Below are 27,696 nucleotides of genomic sequence, written 5' to 3' on the forward strand. Positions count from 1 at the left end.
ATTGGAATATACAATGTGGAGTGCCACCCATTTAGGAGCCTTTAAAGATTCATTGTTCCATTTTCATTAATGGAAATTTAAATGTTTTATAATGGTTTTAAAATGACTCTGCAATTTCCTTTATTTTAACATTAACATCCTTTAAAATATCTTCTGTGTATGTTGAATAGCTTTTTAATTAAACAGATATGGTACCCAGAAACCATAGACTGGAAACCACCTAAAGATGTCATCAAGTTAGTTTATCTTGATTTACCCTACTAGGGGTGGGAATGTGCAGGAACATGCACACACACATACACACACATACTATCTTTTCCTAAAAGTATCTACAGAAGAAGGCTTTATAGTCTTCTATAAATATCAATTCTTAGGTACTGAATTTCTGTTTCACTCAGTACTATTTCAATAAATTCTTTCTCATATCTGTTTTGATCTCCTCTTCCAATAATTTTGGTTCTTGCCCTGCATCTGAGGTAAAATATACTGAAATGCAATTCAATTTTGTGACTTTCTGGAGGACCATATTTGAAATCACTTTGGTTCATCCTGGATGCTGTCAGGAAACAACAGCAGAACTTTTACTTATAGAAGGTCCTGCATCACTTCCTACTTAATGATTTTTTTATGATATATTAGTTCCTGAGTACTACCATTCATACCTAGGTTGCCTCTCACCATTCTAGGTATAGATTACTCCAGCAACTTACTAATGTATTTGTCTACTTTTGAGACTACTACCCTTATCAGCCATCACTCTATCCACCTGATTTGCACTTCCAGACAGCCATACTATAATGACTCTTTGATCAGATCATTCTTCTTTTCAAAAGAATTCAATGACTCCTCCTTGGTTATAGGGAAAACGCAATCCCCTTCCCCTTGCCTTCAGAATTATTTACAGTCTGGCCTCAACCTACCTTCCCAGTAGTCTATCCCTCTACTCGCTAACAGAATTCCTCTTACTGGGTCCTTAAGGACATGATGTTTGTATCTGCCTCTTTACTTTTCTCCATGCTATTTATCCAACCAGAAACACCTACTTTCCTTATACTTATCAGCCCTTCCCATTGTAAAGGGTCAACTCCATGTTTTGTTCTCTGCCTCAAGCCTTGCTCATCCTTTCCAGCCCATAGTTACCTTGCCTTCTCTTGCCATCTCCTTCCTCTGAATTGAGCATTTATTGTCACTCTGTTCTTGAATATGAATTTTGAAATTAATGTTTATCGTTACTTACCACCTGAATATGTGGATCTCATCCTCATTATAGGAATATTAGTTCCCCATAGCAGGAATTGTGCTTGATATTTCCTAATATTCCTGAAAGTATCTGACACATGATTTTGATTAGGATAATTTTAACTTTCTATTTATATGCAAATGAAGATAAGCAATTAAGATTATAGTAGGCCCTCAATATATATGTGATGTTTTCTCACACACACACATATATATGTATGTATGTATGTGTATATATACATATATAAATGCTTTATATTAGCTGTGAAAACAAAAAATATTTTACATGATTTCTATTGAAATAACTCACAGATGGTCTGGGACATGAGGCACTTTCATTATTAAGTCTTTTCTATTATGATTTCATCTATTGAATCTGAAAACATAACAAATACTACTTTCTATTTTTTTCTGGCCTCTTTAAATAGTCATCCCCCATGCATACAAGCATACTCTATCTAGTCACAGGATTGTCTCTCTTTTCCATAATGAGTTTAGAACACACCCTATTGCATTCATTTTAATGCACAGCTATTGATTTGTATTCTTCCTGGAATTCTCACATTCATTTGACTCTATACCTTGACTCATGAGTTGTGATGTAGATATTGGTAGATTGATTACTTCAGTTGTTGAAAATTATTAGGATTAGCTTGGCACTCTGTTATTTTCCCTCTGTCATCATATACTACAGTTGAAGCAAGAGACATGCCTAGAACTTTAGAGAGAAACTCTAAAGGAGCTATCTCATATATATTAGGCCTACCTATTGTGGGAGAGCAATCAGATAATAATAATTCATTGCTATGCCTTTCTTAGACACACTCAGTACTAAAACAGAGTACTTATATATTGACATCATTCTACATAGCCAGAGTTAGTATGACTTATTTGTGTTATATGTGAGATATTGTTCACACAACACTGGCTCCTGCAATAATAAAATAAATTTATATTTGTCTGAAAGATTTGTGTTATATTATGTTAATGAGAGAAAAACCTATTCTGTGAATTATTGATTAAGCTTAACACAACTTAGAAGCTGTTTCTGCATTTTTAAAATGGATTTCCTCCCTTCTGAAAATCAAGAGCTGCTTATTTTTACATTTGAAGCAATGAAATGAAATGTTATTTTTTTATTTCATTTTGCTTCAGCTAATGTTTCTAAACTGAAAAGTTTACTGTTCATTAATGATTCTACACTGGAATATTTTAGGAGATCACAAAATATTATCTTTTCAGAGCATTGTTAACTTTAGGTCAAGCTTATTTAATCTTCTCTGAAAAACTAAATTTTGTGCTAGATTTCCAAGTTATCAAGGCATGAAAGTAAATATAAGATATTATAGCAAAGCATCATATTTTTATTAAATTTTCACTCTTGTTTCATATTTTGAGTTAAGTATAATCACAGAAAATCAACTAACATTTTAAGGACTTCAACTCATAATTCTGAAAAATAATTGAAGGATAAGCTTCCATAGTCACTCCAAATTTAAGAACTAGAGTTTTGACTAGACAAGATTCAATATCAGGGATGCTAAAACAACAGCTATCAGGGTATATTTTAGGAAACATCTTGTTTTATTTTCAAGAATGAAATTAAAGTGTCTATAAATTATTGGCTTCAGTAGAACATTCATGAAAATCTTAAACTTCAAATTAGATGTAACCTAGTACATTAGGATTCACTTGGCTATAAATAATAGAATATCCAACTAAAAATGGTTAAAAATAAGGACACTTACTATATCATGTAATAAGCCTGAAAGCAGGTTTGGTTTATTCTGAGGCTAAATGACAACTTCAAAGGCCCAAGCTCCTGCTATCTCCCTGCTCTGCCATCCTTGGCTCATTGACTTTCAACTTCAGACTTGCACCTTCAATGGTTGTAAAAAAAAAAAAAATGGCTGTCAAGCAATACATCCTCACCGATCAGGTTCACAGACAGGAACACTGATGATGTTCACAGATTTTGATTCATAAATCTCTTCTATCACAGATGAAAATCTTCCCCAGAAACCTTCCGGCAAACTGATATTCAGAGATCATTATCTAAGATTAAATCACATCCATACCCTGCTGCCAGGGTGACTAAGAATGTATGTGGCACTAACATGTGAGTTGGGGGGAATTCTACTTCCATCAGGATGGAGTGGACATATGTTCCCGTATTCTACCTATTAAATACAACTAAAAACTCTGGGAATTATATATGAAAGAAAACCCAGAAAACAAAAGTAGACTCTGAGAGGTTGAGAGAAGGTAAGATGGGCTAGGGACCTTGGGGCACAAGAAACAACATAATGGTGAGTTTCCTGGGTTTTCTTTTTGCGTCACACATCTCAGGATTAGAGCTAAAGAAGTCAGCAACAGGAAACACCAATGATTACAGACAAATAGCCCCCATAAAAGCCTGTTGACTCTAGTCAAAGGGCCAGTAAAAGGGCAGTCAATCAGGACAAAAAAACTTTTAGAAAATAACCACTCCACTTCATCCAAATACCACAGAAAGAACTGTAGTTCCACCCTCACCAAGACTAGCAAAAGCTGAGTGGTGAACCTAGACTTCTACCCTTGCCAGGCTGTAATGAGGAACCCCAACCCTCACTAAACTTCTGCTAGAATTTTGTCAGAGAAACTGAGTAGGCAGTTGGATTTTCATCTCCTCTAGCTCGTAAGGTATCTCCTCATTCTACAGTGTCAATAGAGGCCATGTGGAAAGCTAGGACTTTCACCCTCACCCAGAAATAATGAGGTGCCCCTCTCCCTCCCTGATGGAATGGTGTTAGAGAAGGCCCTTTAGAAAATCAGAACTTTTACCACTTCACAGCAGTGACAAGGCTACCCTGTCACAGAGTCAGTGGAGGCCACAGGGGAAACAGTAAAGAGGGACTCCTCTTCCTCTTATCCAGGGATATATCTATGGAAGCCTAATAGAGAGACATGTATTTAGCACTGCAGGACAGAAATGAGGACCCCTTCCCCCTCAGTGGAAGCCAAGTGAGGAGCCTGGACTTCTACCTCTACCTGGTAATAACAAAGTAATACCCCCTTCTTTCCTTTCCAGAGGGGAGTCAGGAGAAGTAATTATCATACCAAGGACAGGAAAGATCTCCATCTGAATTAACCAAACCAAACCAAACAAAACACTGAGACTACAGATGTTAGATTTATCTGACAAAGATTTTAAAGCAGTCATCATAAAAATGCTTCAATCAGCATGTATGAACATACTTGAAACTAATGAAAAAATAGAAAGCCTCATCAAATAAATAGAAGATATAAAGAAGAGCCAAATAGAAATTTCAGAACTGAAAAATACAATAAGTAAAATTAAAAAAAACTCAAAAATTATTTTAGGTGTTCCTCTTTTAAGATGTCTGACCCTAAAACTGACCTTTGCCACCACCTCACAAAAGATGGTTCAATTGATTTTTCAGGAACAGTGACAACAAGAATACCCAGAAGACTTTTCTTAGACACTGCATTATCACACTCAGGAGGCATACGGTCATCACTGAATTATTCAATGATGAACAATATCTGTTTGCCTTGAAAAGGAGAGGTGTCTGACAATGTTGAACTTTACCTGATCCTCTGTCATTGAAAAATAATAATAGTTACGAAATTCCCCTCACCCTTTTGTGTCCAGAAAATGGATTACTGCAAAGAACTACCTTCCCTGTGTGACTTAGAAGAGATTCAGGGATGCCTCTCTTGTTTACCTATGACTAGGTCAGATACAGACTCACCCAATTATCATTGCTTGCCTCATAAATGATTAGCAGTACTTTAGTAAGGCTTCTCTCCATCCCCCAGGACCCTGAAATTTGGCCCATTATTGAGAATTGGAAGGAGGGACACCCTTCCTTAATGGTGTCTTCAGATTGACAATCAGCTGACCTCAAGGAAAAACATCAACTATGCAAATATACCACTCCTATTCATCACAGTATGTCACACCTGATTCTTTCCAGCCTTATTTACTCTTCCCAGTAAAATAAGGCCTTTTTATGCCTGACATTTGAGACTCTTTTAGATGTCATGGTTAGAACATACTTCCTATTGTAATAGTCTCCCTCACCATTGCAATAGTCTTCTTCTTATCATAATACTCCTTTTGGATAAGGAGTCTTCTGGATTTGTTTTTATTTGACATAGTCTTTCTAGAAGCAGAGGTCTGTTTTTAAATCTTACTTTAAAATTATTTTGGGCTTAGGTAATATTTACAAAAATAGTACAGAGAGGTTCTGTATAACCTTCACCCTATTTTTCTCCCCATTTTAACAAATTACATAACCATAGTCAATTATCCAAACCAGGAAATTAATATTGGTATGATATTATTAGCTAAACTGTAGTTATTTGATTTTTACCAGCCTTCTTGAAATATTCTTTTTCTGTTCCAGGATACAATCCAGTATTTCACAATATATTTAATGGTAGTATCTCCTTCATCCTCTCTACTCTATGATAGTATATTAGATTTTCCTTGTCTTTTGTGATCTCAATGCTTTTGAATTGTAATAGTCAGCTATTTTGTAAAATTTTTTTCAGTTTGGATTTGTCTGATGTTTCTCCTGCTCAGGTTGAGGTAATGCTTTTTCATTTTTTTAGCCAAGAAGACCACCAACATAATGTCATATTCTTCTCAATGCATCTTATCTGGAATAACTGGTGTCAATGTCTTATTACTAATGATGCTAACGTTGGTTATTTGGTTAAGCTGTACTTTTCAAATTTTATTCACTGTAAAGTCATAGTTTTTCTCTTGTAATTGGTGGAGGTCTTGGGAGATATTCTTTGAGAATATGTTAACATTTACTTTCTCCCCAGACTTTATCACAGAGCAAAAGTTTGGCTTAAAATAGTCAATATGATAATCAAAAAGAAAGAAAAAATGTTGGAGGGTTTACACTAAGTATCAAAATTTAATATTACTACAAATATAATAAACACTAAAATCTTTTAATTATGACTCAACATTAGACAAAATGACCAATGAAAGAGATCAAAGAATACAGAAATAGTCCCACATATATAGAGTTACCTGTTATATGACACAAGTATCCCTCATTAATTCCATCATTCTTCCAATAAGATTTTATTGGTGGTGGTGGTGGGAGATGGGGTAGGATGGCAGTTCTTACCAAAAGATGAAAACACCATTGAGTAGAATTCTGAAATGTCCTATTATTTCAACCTTTGATGTTCTGAGTAGATACTCTCGGGTGTATACTCTTTTCTTAAGGTTAACTCACCCTAAGCAAAGACAAGGATGTAACCTAAGTAGATATTCTAATTATGCTACAAAATGAACCAAGAAGAAAAGCAACCATTTAGATGTAATAACATTTAAAGCCATTTTCCTTAAGAAAATAAACTACTATGAGAGAACAAAATGTGAAACTTTATTCACTCTTTGAGTTCTCTGCTAATTTTATTTTAATATCAATGATCAGTAATATTATAATTCATTCTTTACCTCAAGCAGAATGACATGACTGAATTTTGTGTCTTGTAAAGGCAACTCTGGATTTCTTGCACGGGATGTTTGACAGTGAGTTAATGCCAGAGGCAAGGTGACTAGCTGAAAGATTCTTAGAAAATCCTTCTATGATTGAGTTAAAACCTACCTGACTATAGCTTCCAATATATGATTCTTAATTTAGGAACGTATATGGCATACAATTTTACTATGCTTTACTGCATTTGGTGCCTGCCATAACATAGTTTAATTCCCTCCTGACACTGCACCCAAACAAAATTGCTTTCATGTGCTAAACACAAATTTCTTCACAAATTTGTAAAGGCTGACTAATATTTCCAGCTTATTAGAGCTTCATTTTCCCCTTTTAAAGTAAGTATGCAGGAGGTCTTTTGAAGTAGGAGTAGCTCCAAAAAGGAAGGCCTTGTAGTGCGAGGAGATGAGGATCCAGAAAAGCCATTGTTTTAAGAGATGATTCTTAGGCAGAAGAAATACATTTTATGGAGCTTTTTCTTGAGGAGAGTTGGTTTCATGAAGCACATTTGGGGCTTCAGCTTTTGCAGTGTTATTACTGCATTGAACTAATTCTGGAGTGTATCCCTTCTTCTCTCCTTTCATAAGTTCTTCTCTTTACATACTTCCCTGGTTTTTTCTTCACTATTATCATTGGTCATTCTTTTACATTTTAAAAAGTATTATAAAAGTAATATGATGTCTTTTAAAATTCAATAAGTATATAACTGTATGAAGGGTGGTATGCAATTCAAATATTATAGAATTATGTAAAATAAAAACTTTTAGAACCCTCTTCCCACCTGAACTCTGCCAATTCCACTTCCTATAGTTAATCAATGTTGATAGTTTTTTGATAATATAAATGCATCATACTGTAAATATCTATCAAAAACTTTCCCTTTTTCTTAATATTTCCAATATTCCTTTTTATGGCTGTACCACAAGTTATTTAACCAGGTTCCTAATGATGAGCCCTTAGAATGTTCCCAGTTTTTATTATTACAGCCAATATTGCTTAAATAATAATTGATTATTTAAGAGTGTATATGTTTAAGATATATAATGATAATTTTATATACATATATTAATATATTGTGAAAGATTCACCACACTCAAGCTAATTAACATATGTATGAACTTAAATAGTTATCATTTTTTGTGGTGAGGACAAGTAAGATCTTTCCTCTTAGCAAATTTCAAGCATAAAATACAATATTGTTAGCTATAGTTACATTGTTGTACATTTGATCTCTAGAAATTATTAATGTTGCATAACTGAAACTGTATGCCTCTTGAGTTATGTTTCCCCATTTTACCTCCCTCGAGCCCCTAGTAACTACAATTCTACTATTTCTATAATTTTGACAATTCCAGATTCCAAATAAATGAGACCATGTAATATATATCTTTCTGTGGCTTATTTCACTTGGCATTATGCTTCCCAGGTTCATTCATTATTTGCACAAATAACACCACTTTCTTCCTTTTTAAATTTGAATGTTCCATTGAATATATTCAACTGGGAGGGACAGGGAAACCAGGCTTTCCAATGCATATCTGTGACAATAACTACCACCCTGCAATGGGTTATCATGAGATGAAGATGCAAGCATATTATACACCCCACAGCATCCTGCCCATGCTGCTTGCCTGAGAGGCTCCCACCCTCCCTGGTTACAGGTCTAAGGCACCATTTTGAGAATTTATTGCTGGTATGCACCCCACCCTTGAGCTGAGTTCCTGTTGATGTGGCTGCGGCTGCCACCTGGCTACAGAGGGACAGGGGAGACCAAATGCTCTTAAGCACACTTTAGGACAATACCAACCATCCTGCTACAGGAAGCTGTGGGAATGAGGACTAGTCTTCTCAATACACTGGAGCTACCGGTAACACCAACATAGACCATGTGGGTCCCAGTGGGTGGCTCCACAACTGCTACTGCTACCATCCACATCACACTAGCTATCCAGGGGCCTTAGAACCTGCCCACACACCTGGCCTACTGCTCCCACTACTAACCTCTGAGCAAGCCACCTGCAGGGCCAAGAATCAGCCCTTCAGGACCCACTAACACCAGTGCCAGTATAAGTTTCTCTGAGGCCTAAAAACAGGAATACTCAGCTCACTATTGCTATCACCAGGGCTGAAGACTGGCTCAGCTGACATCCAAGTCCCCAGCAGACCTTCACTACAGCCTGAAGTAATAATAATACCATAAGCCACCAAAGAAATCACAGATACCATTGATTCTACTGTGTACCGCCAAAGAAATCACAAATATCACACTACCATAGGCACCCAAAATCAAAGCCAAAGTGTCCTAGTCAAGCAACAACATATGTACATCTTCAGGAAAGACTCTCCCCTAGAAGAGTAATTTGAAAAAATTAAAACAAGTGACTGCTACATCAAATGCACAGATATCAATAGAAGGACATAGGCAACATGAAAAAGCAATGAAATATGACATCACCAAAGGACCACAAGAATTGTTCAGCAATGGATCCCAATCCAAAAGAATTCCTTGAAATGCTAAATAAAGAATTTAAAATACTGACTTTATATAAATTCAATGAGATGCAAGAGAAATCTGAAAACCAATACAAAGGTGTCAGAAAATTGATTCAAGATACGAATGAGAAATTTACCAAGGAATAGATATCTTTAATAAAAAACAAACAGAAATTCTGAAGCCAGAAAATCATTGAAGGAAATATAAAATACATTCAAAAGCTTCAGTTAGAGACTAGATCAAACAGAATAAAGAATCTCCAGAACTTGAAGGCAGGTCTTTTGAAATAATCCAGTCAGACAAAAATAAGGAAAAAAGAATAAAAAAGAATGAACAAATCCCTTGAGATGTCTGGGACTATATAAAGTGACCAGACTTATGAATTGTTGGTATTCCTAAGCAGAGGAGAGATTGAAAAATTGAGAAAACCTATTCAAGGAAGTAATTTATGAAGAGTTCTCAACTCTAACATGAGAATTAGATATCCAGATACAGGAGGCCCAATGATCCTCAGGCAAATATATTGCAAAAAGAACTTCAGAATGCCATATTATAATTAGAATATCTAAATTAAAAATGAAAGAAAGAATTTTAAAATTATCAAGAGAAAAGTGTCTAGTTGCCTATAAATGAAACCCCATCAGACTAACAGAGACTTCTCAGCAGAAACCTCATGGGCCAAAGAAGAATGGGATGGGATTTTCAAAGTGCTGGAAAAAAAAGCCAGTCAAGAATTTTATATCCTACCAGAATAAGCTTTATAAATGAAAGAGAAATAAAGTCTTTCCCAGACAAGCATATACTGAGAAAATTTGTCACCACTAGACTGGCTGTACAGGAAATACTCAAAGGACTCTTAAACATGGAAATGAAAGGTTGATATACACCATCACAAAACTCATAGGTTTTATAAAACACACAAATGAGGAAGAGAAAGGGATCAAATGGAAACACAACATAATTTCATCAAATAAGAAAGAGAAAAAGGAAAAACAGAGAATCTATGAAACAACTAGAACACAATTAACAATGTGACAGGAACAAAGCCTAAAATACCAATATTAACCTTGAATTTAAATGAATTAAATGCTTCACTTAAAAGATATAGACTGGTAGATTCAAAACAAAATGATTTAAATATGTACTGCTTACAAGAACATCACCTCACCCATAAAGACACATAAACTAAAAGTAAAGGCATGAAAAAGATATTCCATGCAAGCAAAATCCAAAAGCAAGCAGAAACAGCTATACTTATATCAGACAAAACAGACTTTAAATCACAGACAGTTTAGAAAAGATAAAGAACGTCATTATATAATCATAAAGTGATCAATTCAGCAAGATGATATATATGTTCAATCAGTATTGGAGCACCCAGATTCTCAAAACAAACATTATTAGACCTAAAGAAAAAGATAAACATTATAATAATAGTGGGGAACTCTAACACCCCACTAGCAGCACTAGATAGATCATCTAAACAGAAAATTGAGAAAGAAACACTGGATTTAAATTGGATAATTTGATTATGATATATCTCAGTGTATTCTTCTTTGGATTGTTATCCTTTAGAGACATTTGAGCTTCATGAATCTGGTTACCAAGTTCTTTCCCAAAATTTGGGAAGTTTTCAGCAACTATTTATTTAAATATGCTTCTTGTGTCTATCTTCTCACTCTTGGATTTTCATAATGTATATATTGGTTCATTTGAGGGTTGTCTTATAAATTCCATAGGCTTTCTTCTCTCTTTTTTATTCAATTTTCTTTTCTGGATGATTTCAAATGACCTGTCTTTGAATTCACAGAATCTCTCTTCTGTTTGAGTGAGTCTGCTGTTGAAGCTAGCTATTGCATTTTTAATTTCATTCATTATATTCTTTAGCTCCAAAATTTATATTTGTGTCTTTTTAATTATTTCTCTTTATTCAACTTCCAGTTTTGCTCATGACTGTTTTCCTAATTCTGTTGGGTTGTATACTTGTGTTCTCTTGTAGTTCACTGAACTTCCTCAGTACAATCATTTTGGATTTTTTTGTCAGGGAATATATATATTTCTCTTTTCTGTGGTCAGTTACTGCAAAATGTTGCATCTCTTTTGTGGTATCATGTTTCCTTGATTGTTGTGTGTGTGTTTCTTATATCCTTGCATTAATATTTGCACATTTGATTGAGCAGTTACCTTTTCCAGAATTTTCATATTGGTTTAAGTGGGGAAAGACCTTCAAATATGGATGAATGTAAGGGCAATGGCTCAGTGAGGTGTGGAGATTCCAGCTCTGGAGAGATCACAGTGACATAGTGTCCTTGCAACTCTTTCAGCTGAGGTCAACATCAGTGAAGATTGTGGGAGTCCTCTGTAGCCAAGGCCACAGGTGTCCATAGTGGCAGCAAGAACTATTGGAATCTTCAGTAAAGAAGGGTACTGGGGTCTTCCTGTTCTCTTTGTTCATCATGGAGGGAAGTCATGACCCAAGGGCTCCGTCTTGGCTCTGGGTCTGACACATAGTTGTGCTCATGGTGGTGGTGGTGCTGGTGTCTAAGGCATGGACATACCTGCTGCGCTAGTGGTACCGGTGTGTGAGGTATGGTAACTCACTAAGCACCTGCAGAGCTGAAGTCTGGTGTGTGGGTGTGCATGGAGTTACTGAAGCTCTGGGGTTGGGAGTGGCAGAGGAGCTGGTATCTTGGGTACAGGCACTCACAGATGACTATGGAGCCTGGGTCCAGAGCTCAAGTGAGTAGAACAACTGTGGCTCCAGGGACTGGGACACAGGCTTGCCAATTGTGGTTGAGTCTCTTTTATCTGGGGCATTCATGTAGAAGTGTGTCGCAAGCTACTGGGGTCCATGACAATAAACACTATGGTATCCTCATTGATGAAATCCACAGGGAATCTGCAGTGGCCAAGAGTGCTTTTAAGGTTCTCCATCATTAAGTCTTCCAAGGTCTTCCACAGAATGGCTGATACTGATAGCCTCCACCCTTATTCTTTGTTCCTAGCTATCTCCTGATGTCTTAACTACTCCAATCTCTCCACAGATCTGGGTGGAATTAATTAAAAGCAGGTCCTCTTGGGCAGTGCCACAAAAGGCTGGGGAAGCTGGTTATTCACCATATGTTAAGCCATTCTTCCTTCTAGTTCTGTGTCATTATTCTCTTTCTCTTCCTCTTCCTCTTCCTCTTCCTCTTCCTCTTCCTCTTTCTCTCTCTCTCTCTCTCTCTCTCTCTCTCTCTCTCTCTCTCTCTCTCTCTCTCTCTCTCTCTCTCTCTCTCTTTTCCTCCAGTGTATTGCTGCAGGTTCTTAACCGGAATCCTGAGATCTCCACAAACTACTTTTTTGTTATTGTTGTTGTTGTTGTTTTGTGGGGAGAATGAAGGCTGGAATCTCTTACCCTGCCTTCTTGCTGACATCACTCAAACTTCCCCATGTGCCTTTTTTTAATTAATTTTTTTCCTTGATAGATTTTGGTCATGTGCACTTAAAAGTTTTATACATTTTGCCAAAGTAACTTTTAAAACTGTTGTATGATTTTACATTTCAGTCCATTGCATAACAGAGTAGTTCCTGTTCCTTCAGACCATCATCAATACTGTGAATTATGAAAACTTGTATTTGACTCTCTGATAGCTAAAACATGATTTCTGATTTTGTTTCATGGATTATTGGAATTATTTTGATCATATGATTGTAATGAAATTTTCAGATCCCTTTTTTCGTATTCTTGATGCAATAATTTTTTGATATCTCCTCTCCAAACGTCTTAGATAGATGTTGACCATATATCAACTTTCCGTTTCTTCATTATTATAAACCCTTGAAATAATGATGTTTCCTATATCATTCAAATCACTGTCGTTTTCTGTCAATTAAGAGTTGTGATTCCCTTCTCAATGATGTATATAGGAGTGCAGTGTTGATTGCTCATGCAGCATCTACTACCTCCTTTTTTTATAATCACCCTGCAGTGCAGGGATTAATCTCCACCCCACATACTTTCCAGTGTCAAGACTTACAGTGCCAAAATGCAGCTAGAGGATATGAAGAGATTTATTAATGATACAATTAAGCTTTCTAGAGAGAGCAGAGTGGCTCACAAACATGTCAAAAATGCCTTGAGAGAGCCAGGAGGAGTGACTGGCTTTGGCTATTACTGTGGTTAAGGGGAAGAGTGTAGTGAAGATTTCCGTAGAGTGGGCCAGGCTTGAAAGGTTTGAACTTCCTGTTGGTGCCAAAGGAGATAGCACCCAGACTTTCTTATTTACTTGTCCAGTTGTTGTACGAGAGAAGAAAAGAGGGAAGTAGAGTTTAAAGCTTGTTACAAACAGTTAAAATGCAGTCAGACTTTTTTATTATATTCTTCCTAACATATTATGATAACTATTTAGATATCCAACCCTCCTATGATTATAGTTCCTGTCCTTCAGAGGAAGCAGACCCTATCGTCATCTCCAGAAGTGGGTGTGATCAGTCTAAAGCAATGCCATTTCTTTACCAGTGATGAGTATCGAAATAAGTCATATATCAATCAGCATATAAAATACCCCTGACCATAGGGAATTTATGTGTGACCAAACTTTGATTTATAAGATGCAAGGAGAGATTTCTTTTTCTAGGGGGAGGATACAGGAGAGTGGGTCTAGGAAGTTTTTTTCCCCCTTAAGAAAAAAAACAACTATATAAGTGACAAGCTCTCTTGCTTTGGACATTGCCATGTGCATAGTGAGGTCTGAAAGTACTATAGCTATCCCACCTCCAGCTTGCAATTCAAGAGAATAATAAGAAACAGTTGAAATCTTGCTGGTACCATGTCTGATTACTCTCCTACTTCACAACATTTTTAGCCATTTGAGCCAGGCAATTGCCTATCTTTGTTTATACTAACTGTAATATGATTTTCTTTCAATTCAACTCAAAACAAACAAAAGAAACCTCACTGTGATACACATCCTTTTATCTTCTGAGAGGAAGAATTACCAGAAAAAAATCTTATTGAATGCTATGCTTTTAGAAGAATGAGATTCTCCCTAATGTATAGATAGCATAATCTCCTTTCCTTAACTAATCTTTTTATTGCCAGTTTCATAATCTTTTCTAGATTCCACTATCCATATATTTTCCTGTCTCAATTTAATAATCTAATCTGTTTAATAATGATATCACTTCGTTTTCTCTAATTTTATCTTTACCCAACGATTTCCTCTAGACCTGAGGACAGCAAGTCCTTTTTTAGGACAGCAAGTGATCACCCTTTACACCATACTTCCTGAACTGCTTGTTTTGAATAATGTAAATTCTTACACTGTCATTTTTCATTCATGAATTGTATTTTAGGAATTGATTCCTTCCTGCCAGATTTTGAGGCCATTCAGGAATAGGTTGGGGAAGTATATTGAGTAAGTTCAACTTGATAATTGTCTTTGGTATATTCTCTTCTTTTTCTGACACTTGTCTTCATTATTTCACCTTTTGTCCACTCTATAAACTCCTTCGCTTCCAATGTCTAAAATTATTCCCAGGAGCATTCAATTTTATATATTGTACTATTTTCACTCTACATAAATGTGACTTTTGGCTTCTTCATTTTGCTTAAATGTCAATGCCTAAATTCTATAGGAAGGAAAAGGAATATTACAAGGTAACTTTAAGAAATAACATTACTTAGTGATTTTTGCTTTTATATTTTTTTTTCTCAAAAACTTCCACAGAAGCAATGCACTTTATCCAGGAATTATTTGTTTCCTGTTGTCCAAGTTTATGTTGAGAAAAACTTCAGGGAAAACCCATTGTTAATTTATCATGCTGATAGTTTTGCTGTATTTAGAAATATCTGTTTAGTAACATGTAAAAAAGAACTGAAAAATGTGAAATAGTAGAATATTTAATGGTTATTGTTTAGATGATAATGAGATATAGATATTGAATTCTGTTTTCTAGATAATATGTCACTGTTATATAACATATTTTTATGATTTTCAGTCAATATCTGCATATTTTCATTGAAAATCTTTTTACTTGCCTTCCTTTCTTTCATGTTTTTTTCTGTATGTATCTGTTTTAGTACAGGAGAATTGAGTGAATGTTTATGACAACCAATACAGTATTTATTTTGTTCCCACCACATATCACCCTGTGACAGGTAATTAGTTCCTGTTGTGTAATTAATTATTAAAATTTTTATCGCATTTTTGAAAACTGGCACAAAATATAATGTAAATCATGTTAATTTCTATTCTGCTAAAGTGTATAATGCTATTCTGTCTGTATAAATAACATTTGTACTTAATGGAAAGGAGATGGATTATTGTCACAATGTAAATTGCTATATAATTTTCTTTAAGATTATCTAAACAAGTATTTTAGTAATGCTATCTCTGTATTAATGGGCATGTTTTCCCAACTCAATAAATGTACATTTATTAATAATTGATAAAAACCCAGCTCAAATAAATATTAAATATATTGATATTCTTGAAATTTTTTGAGGTTTTAAAATTACCAATACAGTTACTAGCAATTCCTTATCTTTAAGCATCAGGTACACATTTATCAAAATTAGAGGTCATTATCCTTAGAATGAACACCAGAAGACAGATCAGCTACTATACAATTAGAAAGTTAGGTGTAAAAGTGCGTAGATAAATACATAATCAACAAGAATTTCTCCAGCTCCTACAATGTACTAGACAGTGTGTTAGGACATTTTGTAAGTAACAACAAACCTTAATAGTATTGAACCTTATTTCGAAAGCCTTTTGTAGTGTAGAACTTTTAACATATTCCCTAGCATTTAACTGTTCCCCTGATGAGGAATCACACAGATCAAATAAATGGCTGACACATGATAGGTTGGGAAATGGCCAAAATGGAGAGGGTAGACTCTGTCTAAAGTGAGCAACAGCCACTCAGCTTGTCTTTTTAAATTTCTACACAAAAATCCAGATTCAGTGCTGTGACGACTTCTAATTTTTCAAGTGAAGATGTACATTTAGACTTTTATGTTTACTTACCTACTTTTTAAAATATCAAATCAACCTCTTCCTTTCTAATTCAGAAATGAAATATATACAAAGCTTACAGAGTTTCTTCTTTATTAAACAGCTGTATTGAGAAATAATTCACATACCATAACATTCACCCACTTAAAGTATACATTCAATGATTTTTAGTATATACACAGAGATGTGCAACCATCACAGCAGTCTAATTATTGCATATTTCCATCAACCCAAATAATTTCCTTACTCATTAGCAGTCATTTATCACTCACCATTCTTTTTTATACCCAGTACCCAGAAACCACTTATATAGTTTGGTCTCTCTGAGTTTACCTATTCTGGAAATTTCATTTAAATGGAGTCATATAATGTATGGCCTTTGTGGTGCCCTTTTTCAATTAGCATGATGTCTTCAAGGTTCAAAGACATTGTAGCATGTATTAGCACTCATTTTTGTGGTGAAATTATGTTTTATAGTATAATATACAACATTTTGTTTATCCATTCATTAGTTAATGGACATTTGGTTTGTCTACATTTTTGTATATTATTCATAAAGCTGCTATGAATATTCGTGTACAAGTTATTGTATCAACATATGTTTTCATTTCCCTTGGATACATACATAGGAATGTAATTTTGGGATCATATGATAACTCTAAGTTGAACATTTTGAAGAACTGGCAGACTATTTACAAAGTGGCTACATCATTTTACACTCCTAGCAGCAGTGTATGAAAGTTCCAATGTGTTTTCCACTTCCATATCAACACTTGTTATTGTCGGGTCATTTTGATTATATCAATCCAAGAAAGTGTGAAGTATCTCATTGTGGTTTGATTTGCATATTCCCTAATGGCTAATAAGGTTGAGAATCTTTTTATATGCTTATTGGCCAAGTGTTTATCTGCTTTGGATAAATGTCAGTTTTATCTAAAATATTTTCTCTATTTTTTGGTTGGATTATTTCTCTTTTTATTTTGAGCTATGTTTTATATGTATTCTTGACATCATATCCTTATTAAATATATGATTTTCCAATGTATTTTCCCAGTCTGTAGGTTGTATTTTCACTTTATTGATGGTCTCTTTTGAAGCATAACATTTTTAATTTTGATTAAATATAATTTATTAACATTTTCTCCTGCTTATTCTTTTGGTGTGATATACAAGAAACTATTGCCTAATTGAGGGTTGTGCAGATTTACACCTATGTTTTCTTCTAAGGGTCTTATAATTTTAACACTAACATATATGTGTGATTCACTTTGAGTTAATTTTTGTATATAGGGTGAGGTAGGGGTCCAGCTTAATTCATTTGCATGTGGATATTTAGTTTTCCCAGCACTGTTTTCTGAAAAGATTTTTCTTGCCCCATTGGTCTTGGCCCTCTTATCAAAAATAAATTAAGCAACAATGTAAGGGTATGTTTCTTGACTCTTGAGTCAATCCCGTTGATCTAAATGTCTATTCTCATGCCAGTTACACAGTCTTATTTGGTTTATGTTGCTTTGTAATACGTTTTGGTTGGGAGGTGTAGGCACTCCATCTTTTCTGTTTTAACATTGTTTTGCCTATTATGGGTTCTTGAAACTATAAATGAGTTTTAGGACCAGCTTCTCAATTTTTTAAAAAATAAGTCAGTTGAGATATTGATAGGGATTACATTGAAGCTGTGGATCAATTTGAGGGTTGTTTCTGTTGTACCAATATTAAGTCTTCCAATCCATGAACATGGATGTCTTTCCTCTTATTTAGGTCTTCTTTAATCTCTTTCAACAATATTTTGCAGTTTTTAGTGTGCAAATTTTATACTTGTTTTAATAAATTTATTCCTGTGTTTTTTTTCTTTTTGATGATCTTATAAATGAATTTGCTTTATTTGATTTTAAAATTGTTTATTGCTATTGTATAAAAATACAACTGATTTTTGTATATGAATCTTATATTCTGCAACCTTGCTGAACTAGTCCTATTTTTCTTCTTTTTGGTGCATTTTTTGTTGATGTGAATTACAAGCAGAGAAAGTTTTACTTTTTCCTTTGCAATTTGAATGCCTTTTATTTATTTTTCCTTTTCTTGCCAAATTGCTCTACCTAGAGCTTCAAGTGCATATTGAATGGAAGTAGTGTCATAAGCCAAATTGTGTCTCCCTCCCCAAATTCAGATATTGAAATCCTAAACTCCAACAACTCAAAATGTTACCGTATTTGGAAATGGAGTCTTTACAGGGATAATTTGGTAAAAATGTGATTATTATGGTAGGCCCTAATCATTTTTTTTTGAGACAGAGTCTTACTCTGTTGCTTTGAGCAGAGTGCTGTGGCATCAGCCTAGCTCACAGCAACCTCAAACTCTTGGGCTCAAGCAATCCTCCTGCCTCAGCCTCCCTAGTAGCTGGGACTATAGGTGTATGCCACGATGCCTGGTTATTTTTTCTATTTTTAGTAGAGAAAGCATCTTGCTCTTGCTCAGGCTGGTCTTGAACTCCTGACCTCAAGTGATATTCCTGCCTCTGCCTCCCAGAGTGCTAGGATTACAGGCATGAGCCACTGCACCTGGCCTGTGGGCCCTACTCTAATATGACTAGTCTACTTATAAGATGAGAAAATCTGGACACAGGCACGTACAGAGGGAATGCAGTGTGAAGAAACAGGGAAAAGATGGCTGCCTACAAGTCAAGAATAGAGGCCTGGAATAGATCATTCCCTCATGGCCCTCAGAAGAAATCAGTCCTGCTAACACCTTTACCTAGGGCTTATAGCCATCAGAATTGTGAAATAATAAATTTCTATTGTTTAAGCCACCCAGTCTGTGATACTTTGTTATATCAGCTAAAGAAAACTAACACAAGTGACAAGAGAAGATATCCTTTTCTTGGGCCTGATTTTAGGGAGAAAGTGTTTAATCTTTCACCAGTAAAGTTGTGGTGAGATAGAGGATTTGGGGTCTGATCAAGGAAAATACATGACAATGACATAGCAGTATTCCAGAATAAGATTTATTGGGCAGTGCTTGGAGAGGATTGCATAAGAAGGGAAATTCCTCATAGCAGGAGACCTTCTAGAGACAGAGGTATAGTGTCATCACCAGAGAGAGAAGAGGGCAGGGGACTCCCTGGGGAGAAGGGGATTAGAGAGAGAATTTATGTGTGTAGGTCATGTTACTCAGTAGCACAGTGGGGAATCTCTGGGTCAGAGAGCTCCAATGGGGAGCAGCCATTTGGGGTCTTTTATAAACAACACAGTTTGTTTTATCTATGGCTAGGAGATAGTGGGTGCAATTTTGTGGGATATGCAAAGCAGGCAGGCTCTAAATGGCTAAAAATAGGCTTTTAAGGGCTACGTTTAAAGCAATTGGAAGTGTAAAAATTTGAGCTTGGTGCCAGTGGGCTTTGAGCTAATGCTCTTAGCCTGTTATGAAGTAAACAACAAAGAGACCAATATACAGAAACTATCTTGCCCATTTATATATTAAGAATGATGTTATCTGTGAGTTTTTGTAACCAGTTTTAACATGTTCACGAAGTTCCCTTATATTCCTGGTTTGTTGAGTATTTTTGTTATGCAACGCTGGATTTTGTCTAATGACTTTTCTGTGTCTATGGCGATGACAATGTTGTTTTTGTCTTTTATTCTATAATATAAAATTAATTAATCAGTTGGTATTAATTTATCTTCAGATGTTAAATCAACCTTGCCTTGCTAGGATAAATACCACTTGGTCATGTTGTATAATTATTTTTATATATCATTGGATTTGGTTTTCTAGTATTTTTTGAGAATTTTTACATCTATATTTGTAAGAGATGCTGATCAGTGGTTTTCTTTTCTTGTGATGTCTTTGTCTGGTTTTGGTAACAGGACAATCCTGGCTTACTAGGATGAGTTGTAAAGTGATCCATCCTCTGATATTTTTTGGAAAGTTGTGAAAAATTTGATATGAATTCTTCTTTAAATGTTTGGTAGAAATTACCAATAGATGCATCTGGGCCTGTGTTTTCCTTCATAGAAAATTTTCAAATAAAATGATATTTTATTTGTTTATATTCAAATTTCTATTTTTTCTTATACCTGTTTTGGTTGTTTGTGTCATTCTGGGAATTTGTCCAATTTATCTCAGTTATTTAAATTATCTAATTGTAGGTATACAGTAGTTTATTATATTCCCTTATAATTCTTTTTATTTCTATGTATTTGTTAGTGGTCCTGCCTCTGATTTTAGTATTTTGAGTCTTCTTTCTTTTTTGCTTTGTCAAGCTAGCTAAAGTTTTTCAATTTGTTGATATTTAAAAAAATATTTTTGGTTTCATTGCTTTTTCTCTATTCTTTTTGTATTCTCTATTACATTGATTTCCACTCTCTTCTTTATGATTCCTTTCCGTCTGATTGATTTGAATTTAGTTTGCTCTTCCTTTTCTAGTTTCCTAATGTAGAAATTTAAGATATTGATTGGAGATTTTTCTTCTTTTTTAAAATAGGAATTTATAGGTATACATTTCTCTTTAAACATTGCTTTAGCAGTTCATCCCCTTAATTTCGTTTGTTGTATTTTCATTTATATTCACCTCAAAGTATTTTCTAATTTTTCCCCAATTTCTTCTTTGACCCATTTGTTATTTAGGAATGTGTTGTTTATTTCCATATATTTGTGAACTTCTCATATTTCCTTTGGTTATTGATTTCTCATTTAATTCCCTTGTGATTGGAGAACATTATGTGATTTCAGTAAATTTAAGTTGCTTGTTCTATGGACCAGCACATAGTCTATTCTGGAGAATGTTCTATATGTGCTTAAGAAAAATGGGTATTCTGCTGTTGTGTAGTGGAGTTCTTTATAGATATCTGTTAAGTCTTGCTGGTTAATTGTTGTTCAAGTCTTCTCTATCCTCTTTGATCTTTTAATTGTTCTATCTATTAGTGAAAATCGGATATCAAAGGTTCCAACTATTATTGCTGAATTGACTATTTTCCCTCTTTAACTATCATTTTTAGCTTCCTCTACTTTGGACTTCTCTTGTTAGGTGCACATATATTTATAGTTGTTTTATTTCTTGATGGCTTAACCATTTTACTTTTTTAATCTACCTCCTCATCTCTCATAATATTTTTATTTTGTTTTAAAGTATATTTTGTGTGATATTAATTTCACCACTCCAGAATTCTTATGGATAGTGTTTCATGATATACCTATTTCCATCCTTTTACTTTCAACCTATTTCTACTATTTCTATCTTTGAAATCTAAAGTATGTCTAGTGAAGACAGCATAGAATTTTGTCTTTTTTCTAAAAAAATAAGTGTGATAGTCTCTCTCTGTAAGATTGTTTAATCCATTCACTTTTAATTGTATTATTGATATGGTTGGATTTATGTCTGCCATTTCAGTTTTTATTTCTCTGTCTCATATCTATTTTGTTCTTTGGTTCTTGCTTTAGTGTCTTGTTTTACCTTAAGTGAATATTTTCTATTGTAAAATTTAATTTATTTAATGAGTTTTTAACTATATACATATTTCATTTTTATTTTTCAATTATTTTCTTAGTGATTGCTGTAAGGCTGACCCTATATATCTTAGCTTATCAGAATGTACTTCAGATTTCTATTAACTTAATTTCAGTGAGCTATAGAAAGATTTCTCCCATATAGCTTTAGCCTCCCCACTTTTTATGCTAGTATTGTTACGTATTTTGTCTATATATGTTACAAACTCAACAATTCATTACAATAATAATTATTTTGTGTAGTTTTATATCTTTTAAAGACACTGAGAGAAGAAAAGAGAGCACATATATATTCACAGTGGTTGTTATATAATCTTCTCATTTTCCATTGCTGATTCTCTTAATTTCTTCCTGTAGTTTTGAGTTACCTTCTGGTGTCATTTCTTAACTCTAATACAGCTTTTTGCTCTTACCTCTTTTTGCTCCTATTGTCAACTGTGTAATATTTCTATGTGTATAGTCCCAACAATGTGTGTGTGTGCAGGCAAATAGACTTTCTTTTTTTAACACATTTTACTTTTTAGAGCAGTTTCGGGTTTATAGTAAAATTGAACAGAAAGTACAGAGAGGTCCCATATACCCCCTGCCCCCATACAGGAACAATCTCCCCCATATCAACATCCCACACCAGAGTGATACATTTGTTACAAATGCAATTGCTTTTTAAATCACTTAAGAAAAGAAAAGAAATATACAATTGCACTGTTTATAGTTACCTTCATAATTTTCTTCACCAGCTCTCATTGTGTGTGTGTGTGTGTGTGTGTGTGTGTGTGTGTGTGTGTGTAGATTCAAATGACAATCTGGTGTTACTTTCTTTAAGCCTGAAGAATTTCCTTTAGTGTTTCTTGTAATCTGCTAGCAAGGAATTATCTCAGTGTTTGTTTGTATGAGTATGTGTGTATTTTGCATTCATTTTTTGAAAGTTAGTTTTGCTGTATGAAAGATTTGTGGTTGACATTTATCTTTTCCTTCCAGCACTTTGAACATTCTAGCTTCTACCTTCTAGCCTACATTGTTTCTGAGGAAAAGTCATCTATTAAACTTATTGGGGTTCCCTTATACATAATGAGTCATTTTGTTTTTTTCTTATTGCTTTCAATATATTCTCTTTTTTGTTCTTTTATAAATTAATGGATAAAATGTGTATATTAATATATATTTATCATGCACAACATGTTGAAATATGTATACATTGTGGAATGGCTAAATTGAACTAATTAACATATAAGAAAATGTGGTATACATATATACAATATAATACTATTCAGTCTTAATAAAGAAGGAAATTCTGTCATTTGTGACAACATGATGAACCTGGAGGACATTATGTTAAGTGAAATAAGCCAGACACAGAAAGACAAATACCACGTGGTCTCATTAATATATAGAATCTAACAAAGTTGAATTCATAGAGTTGAGAGTAGAATGGTGGTTACCAGAGACTTGGAGGGAGCAGTGGTTGGGAAAATATTTGTCAAAGGATGCAAAATTTCAGTTAGGAGAAATAAGCCAATAATTGTCCTTGGCTTTCATCATTTTTACTATGATATGTGTGGATATAGATCTCTTTGTGTTTGTCATCTTTGGAGTTTGTTGAGATTCTTGGATGTGTAAATTAATGTTTTTCAACAAATGTGGGAAGTTTTAAGTCATTGTTTTTTTAATATATATTTTCCTGCTCTTTTCTCTCTCTTATCCTTCTATTCATATTATGTTTGTTGGTGTGCTTTATAGTGTTTCACATTTCTCTTACACTCTTAATTTTTCTTCATTATTTTTTATGTTTATCAGATTACATAGTTTCTATCGATCTGTCTCCCAGTTTGTTGATTGTCTTTCCTGCCACCTCAAATCTAATGTTGATGTTCTGTAATGATTTTTAAATTTCAATTAGGGTTTTGATTTGAGATCTTTTTGACTCCAGAATTTCCATTATTCTTTATTGATATTCTTCTTTTGATGAGGCAGTGTCATTATACCTTCTTTTAAGTCTTAAAAGATAATTCCCTTTAATTCTTTGAACATATTTGTAATAGCTGTTGCTTTGAAGTCCAACATCTGTTTCCCCTCAAATGTCATGTCTACTTCTAAATTTTGTCCTGTGTATGTATAGTTCACACTTTTGTATGCTTTTTAGTTTTTTGTTGAATACTAGACATTTAATAATATACATTCCAGCATCTCTGGATGGTGATCACACCACCCCTCAGTATTTATTGTTGTTTGTTTATTGTTTTGTTTTAGTGATTTGGCTGAACTACTGGAATGGAATTTATTTCACCCAAAGTATGCAATCTCAGTGTTGCTAATCAGGAAGAGCAACCTTTGGGCATGGGCACAGTCACTTTGACAATAAAAGGTGACTGGTTTTAGCTAGGCTATTTCTGCCTTACTCTTTCCCTGATTTCTGTATCAAGCTAGATTGTCTTTATTAGTATCATGCCCAGCTGTTAGCCTGCACTAATTGCTAATTGATTTCTACGTTGTTTTTGACAAATTACTGAGGCATAAATTGCTCCACGGTCTGATGCAATTAAGCTGGGCTCTTTTTTAGGGGCACAATGTTTCTAATCTTTGAACTTTGCTCTGACTCCAGGAAGGCTTTTCTTAGTTCCTCTTGCTGTTGTTCTCTCTTTTAAAATTTTAGCTGATCTGCACTTTGATTTGTTGCTCACTACCAAGATCTCAACTGTTTTTCCACAGTTTCCTTAGCTATGAACTTTCCTACACTCTGTTCCAAAGAAAATCAGTGTGCTTAGGAAGAGCTGTGGATTTCTATGTTCCTGTGGCCTGACTTTCTACATGAACAGAACCTCTGTTCCACTGCAGCTGAGATGGGGAAAAAGACGGTGGCTTGCTTCTTCTGGAGTGCACTTCTCCTCTGAGTGGGAGAACTGGTCCGTGAAGGTAGGTCTTGGTCTTTTTAGCTTGCCCCTCTTATTATGGGGCCTTCATCTTATGAGGAAGCTGGAACAGCGGCTATTGAGTCCCAGCATTCTCAGCCTGTCTCACATGAAGTTAAATCTTCCACTGTGCAAGTGGGGAAAGTTAAGAGAAGTTAGCACCAGTCTTCTAGGTTGCACATTCAAGGAATAGAACTTCTACAACACAGAGCTGTGGGTGGGAGAAAGATGCTGTCAACCTGACCCTCCATGCCATATCAATTCCAAGATGCCATCAATTGTAAGATTTTTAAATTGTAAGTTGATTATTACTGACTTCTTAGAAAAGAAAAACTATCATATTAAATTTTAGGTTTCAGTAACTTCAAAATACTCGGCCCCAAACCAAGAAAACGAGAAATTGTGAATGATTTAACCTATATTGTGAAACTAGACCATAATATGGTTATTGAGTGTACGACTTAGGCAGAACTTTTATGTATGCAAATAATTTTGAATTAAGTTCTCTGTTATGCATGTTCTCCATCTGTATTGAAATGGTTGCATCTGTTGTATCATGACCGTTAATATTTACTGCCGAGAATTCTCTGAATTGCTCAAAGTTTTCATATGTGTGCTTCCTTAAACCAGGTGTTTTGTCCTTAATTGCATAGAATTTAAGATATGTGCCTCTTTTCCAAAATATCCTGCAAAATATTTTCCACCTATTACCTTTGCCCTGGCTTCTCTCCTCTCTCTCTCTCTCTCTCCCTCTCCCTCCCTCCTCTCTCTCCTCTCTCTCTCTCTCTCTTTTTTTCTCTCTCTCTCAGCTCTGTTGTGCTCTTTTTTCACAATTGGAAGGGTTTTACTATCCCTGACTATGTCTTGTGATGAGAGAATAGAAACTCCTCATAGCAAATACCCACAATATTATGTAATTTAACAAAGGCTCTGTAGCACCCATTATTCACCAGGAACTCATTTCATCCTCCTAATAACTCTGGGAATACAAATTAAAGCATTATTATTATTATCCATATTTTATGTAATATGATAACTAATTTGCTATAGAATACACAACTGGCAAGTGTAAGAGCTGGCATTTGAAATTCCATGAAATCTGGCTTTAGTCTCTACACCCATAACTACTATACTCTATGAGGAAAAGTGAGGTTAGACAGGTGGAACGAATCATCCAAAGCATTCTAAGCTTTCTAAAGGGAGACAGAATTTCACTTCTGTTCTGGCTTCATGTCTGGTGATTCTACAGCTTCCCCCACTCACCTCCCCCATGCCATTAGTTTGTCACTCCACCATAAGGGGCTGTATAATAGGTTGGAATCTTTTCTGGATGACATCCAATGAAAATCTACTTCACGGCAGAGAGTTAGAGGGAAGCTTGTGTATATTGGTTCCCAGGGTCTTAAGCTTTATTTTTCCTGCCACTCCTGGTGCTGCTTCCATTCCAGCTGGCTCCTCCACCTCTCTTTAGATGGCCGCCTTCATTCACCTAGCTAGTGAAGAATCACAGCTGTGCCCCCTTTTCAGAATTCCCAAAGCTCTCAAACCAATATTCACTTGAACGAGCTTCTATCATCCTGTACACATACACACCAGAAGCTATTCCTGGGCAAGATGAATGAAATTGTTCTTTGTTGCTATGACAAGTTCACAGGCAGCCAAAATTTCCCTATCCCATTTAGAAATAGAGGCAGGAAGTTACTAACATCTATATAAGTACTGAAAATTAACTGATTTCATGTTAGATGCCCTTGAGGTACCCAGGCCTCCAGCCAACTTAATTACCATTGTCCCTCCTCAACCTCAGTACCTTAGACTTTTTGCCAAAGCTGCTTGCTCAGTTTCAAGACCTCATGTTGTGACCAAGATAACTGACTGTATAAATTAGAGGTGGAACTTCTACCAGGCACAATGACAGCTAAATAATCCCACAATCTAAGGGAATGTTTCACACCTATCTTGCCAAAGTGTGTATATGTTAATGAATGAGGGTACTCCTTGATGGTAAAAATCTTTACTTCTGTATTACAATATTATATTTACTTATTGTACTCAAAAGTGTTATTTCTTTCTCAAATATTTCCCAGAAGAAAATATAGAGACAGTAAATACTGCAACTTTCCTTAATGTTATCTCACTGAAATTCATATTATGGCATTTCTCCTGTAAAACTATCAAATCTTGGACTGAATTCATCCTCAAAAATAGGCCCCTTTTTGGCAATTCTGGCTTATGAGTTCACTGTGACTTTGTTCTCATCTCCCATCCCCTGATTATCTTACACTACTCTCATGATCCTTTATTTGAATATATATGTACATATATATGCATTGAGAAACACTTTTCTTACAGTTTCACAGCAGAAAATGAACAATGAACCTAATTACTGATTATGAGTTTTTAATGGAGTTTTATTAGAATTCTCTTTCAAAAAGGAAAACAGGCTTTCAACTTGATCTTTTGTCTGAATTAGTCACGACTGTATATATATTATATTCTGTATCTCCAAAAGGGCTTAAAAGTAAAACAGCAGTCTAAAATATTTATAGAATTAATAATCCAGCAATGGTTAATCTGTTGAAAGTATTATCACTAATGAGAGAATCTTCTCTCATGTCAAGGCCACCCAAGTATTCAGACTATGTTCTAGAGCTCTGGTAAAAAGGAGCATAAAGCTATCTAAACGAGTTGTCATATGAATAATTATACTCCTCAAATATGTATAGAACTTACTAGTTTCCAAATATTTATAAACACAATATCTTACTTGGTACTCACAAACAAACAAACAAACAAAAAAAAAGATAAAAATCAAATTTTACTTTTCATAGTGTGACACGATTTCTGAGCGCTAATCACACTTATATGTTACTATAGAGCCAATCTACCAACTACAAATTCATCTTTTTGAGGTCAGGAGTGTGTATTCCCAGTGCCTAGCTCAGGGTTTAGCAAATAATTGGTGTTTAGTAAATGTTTGCTGAGTGGATGAATCAAAGACCTGTCATTAGATGGAAACTCCATGATAG

This window comes from Lemur catta, chromosome X (assembly GCF_020740605.2).
Source record: "Lemur catta isolate mLemCat1 chromosome X, mLemCat1.pri, whole genome shotgun sequence".
Classification (NCBI taxonomy): Eukaryota; Metazoa; Chordata; class Mammalia; order Primates; family Lemuridae; genus Lemur; species Lemur catta.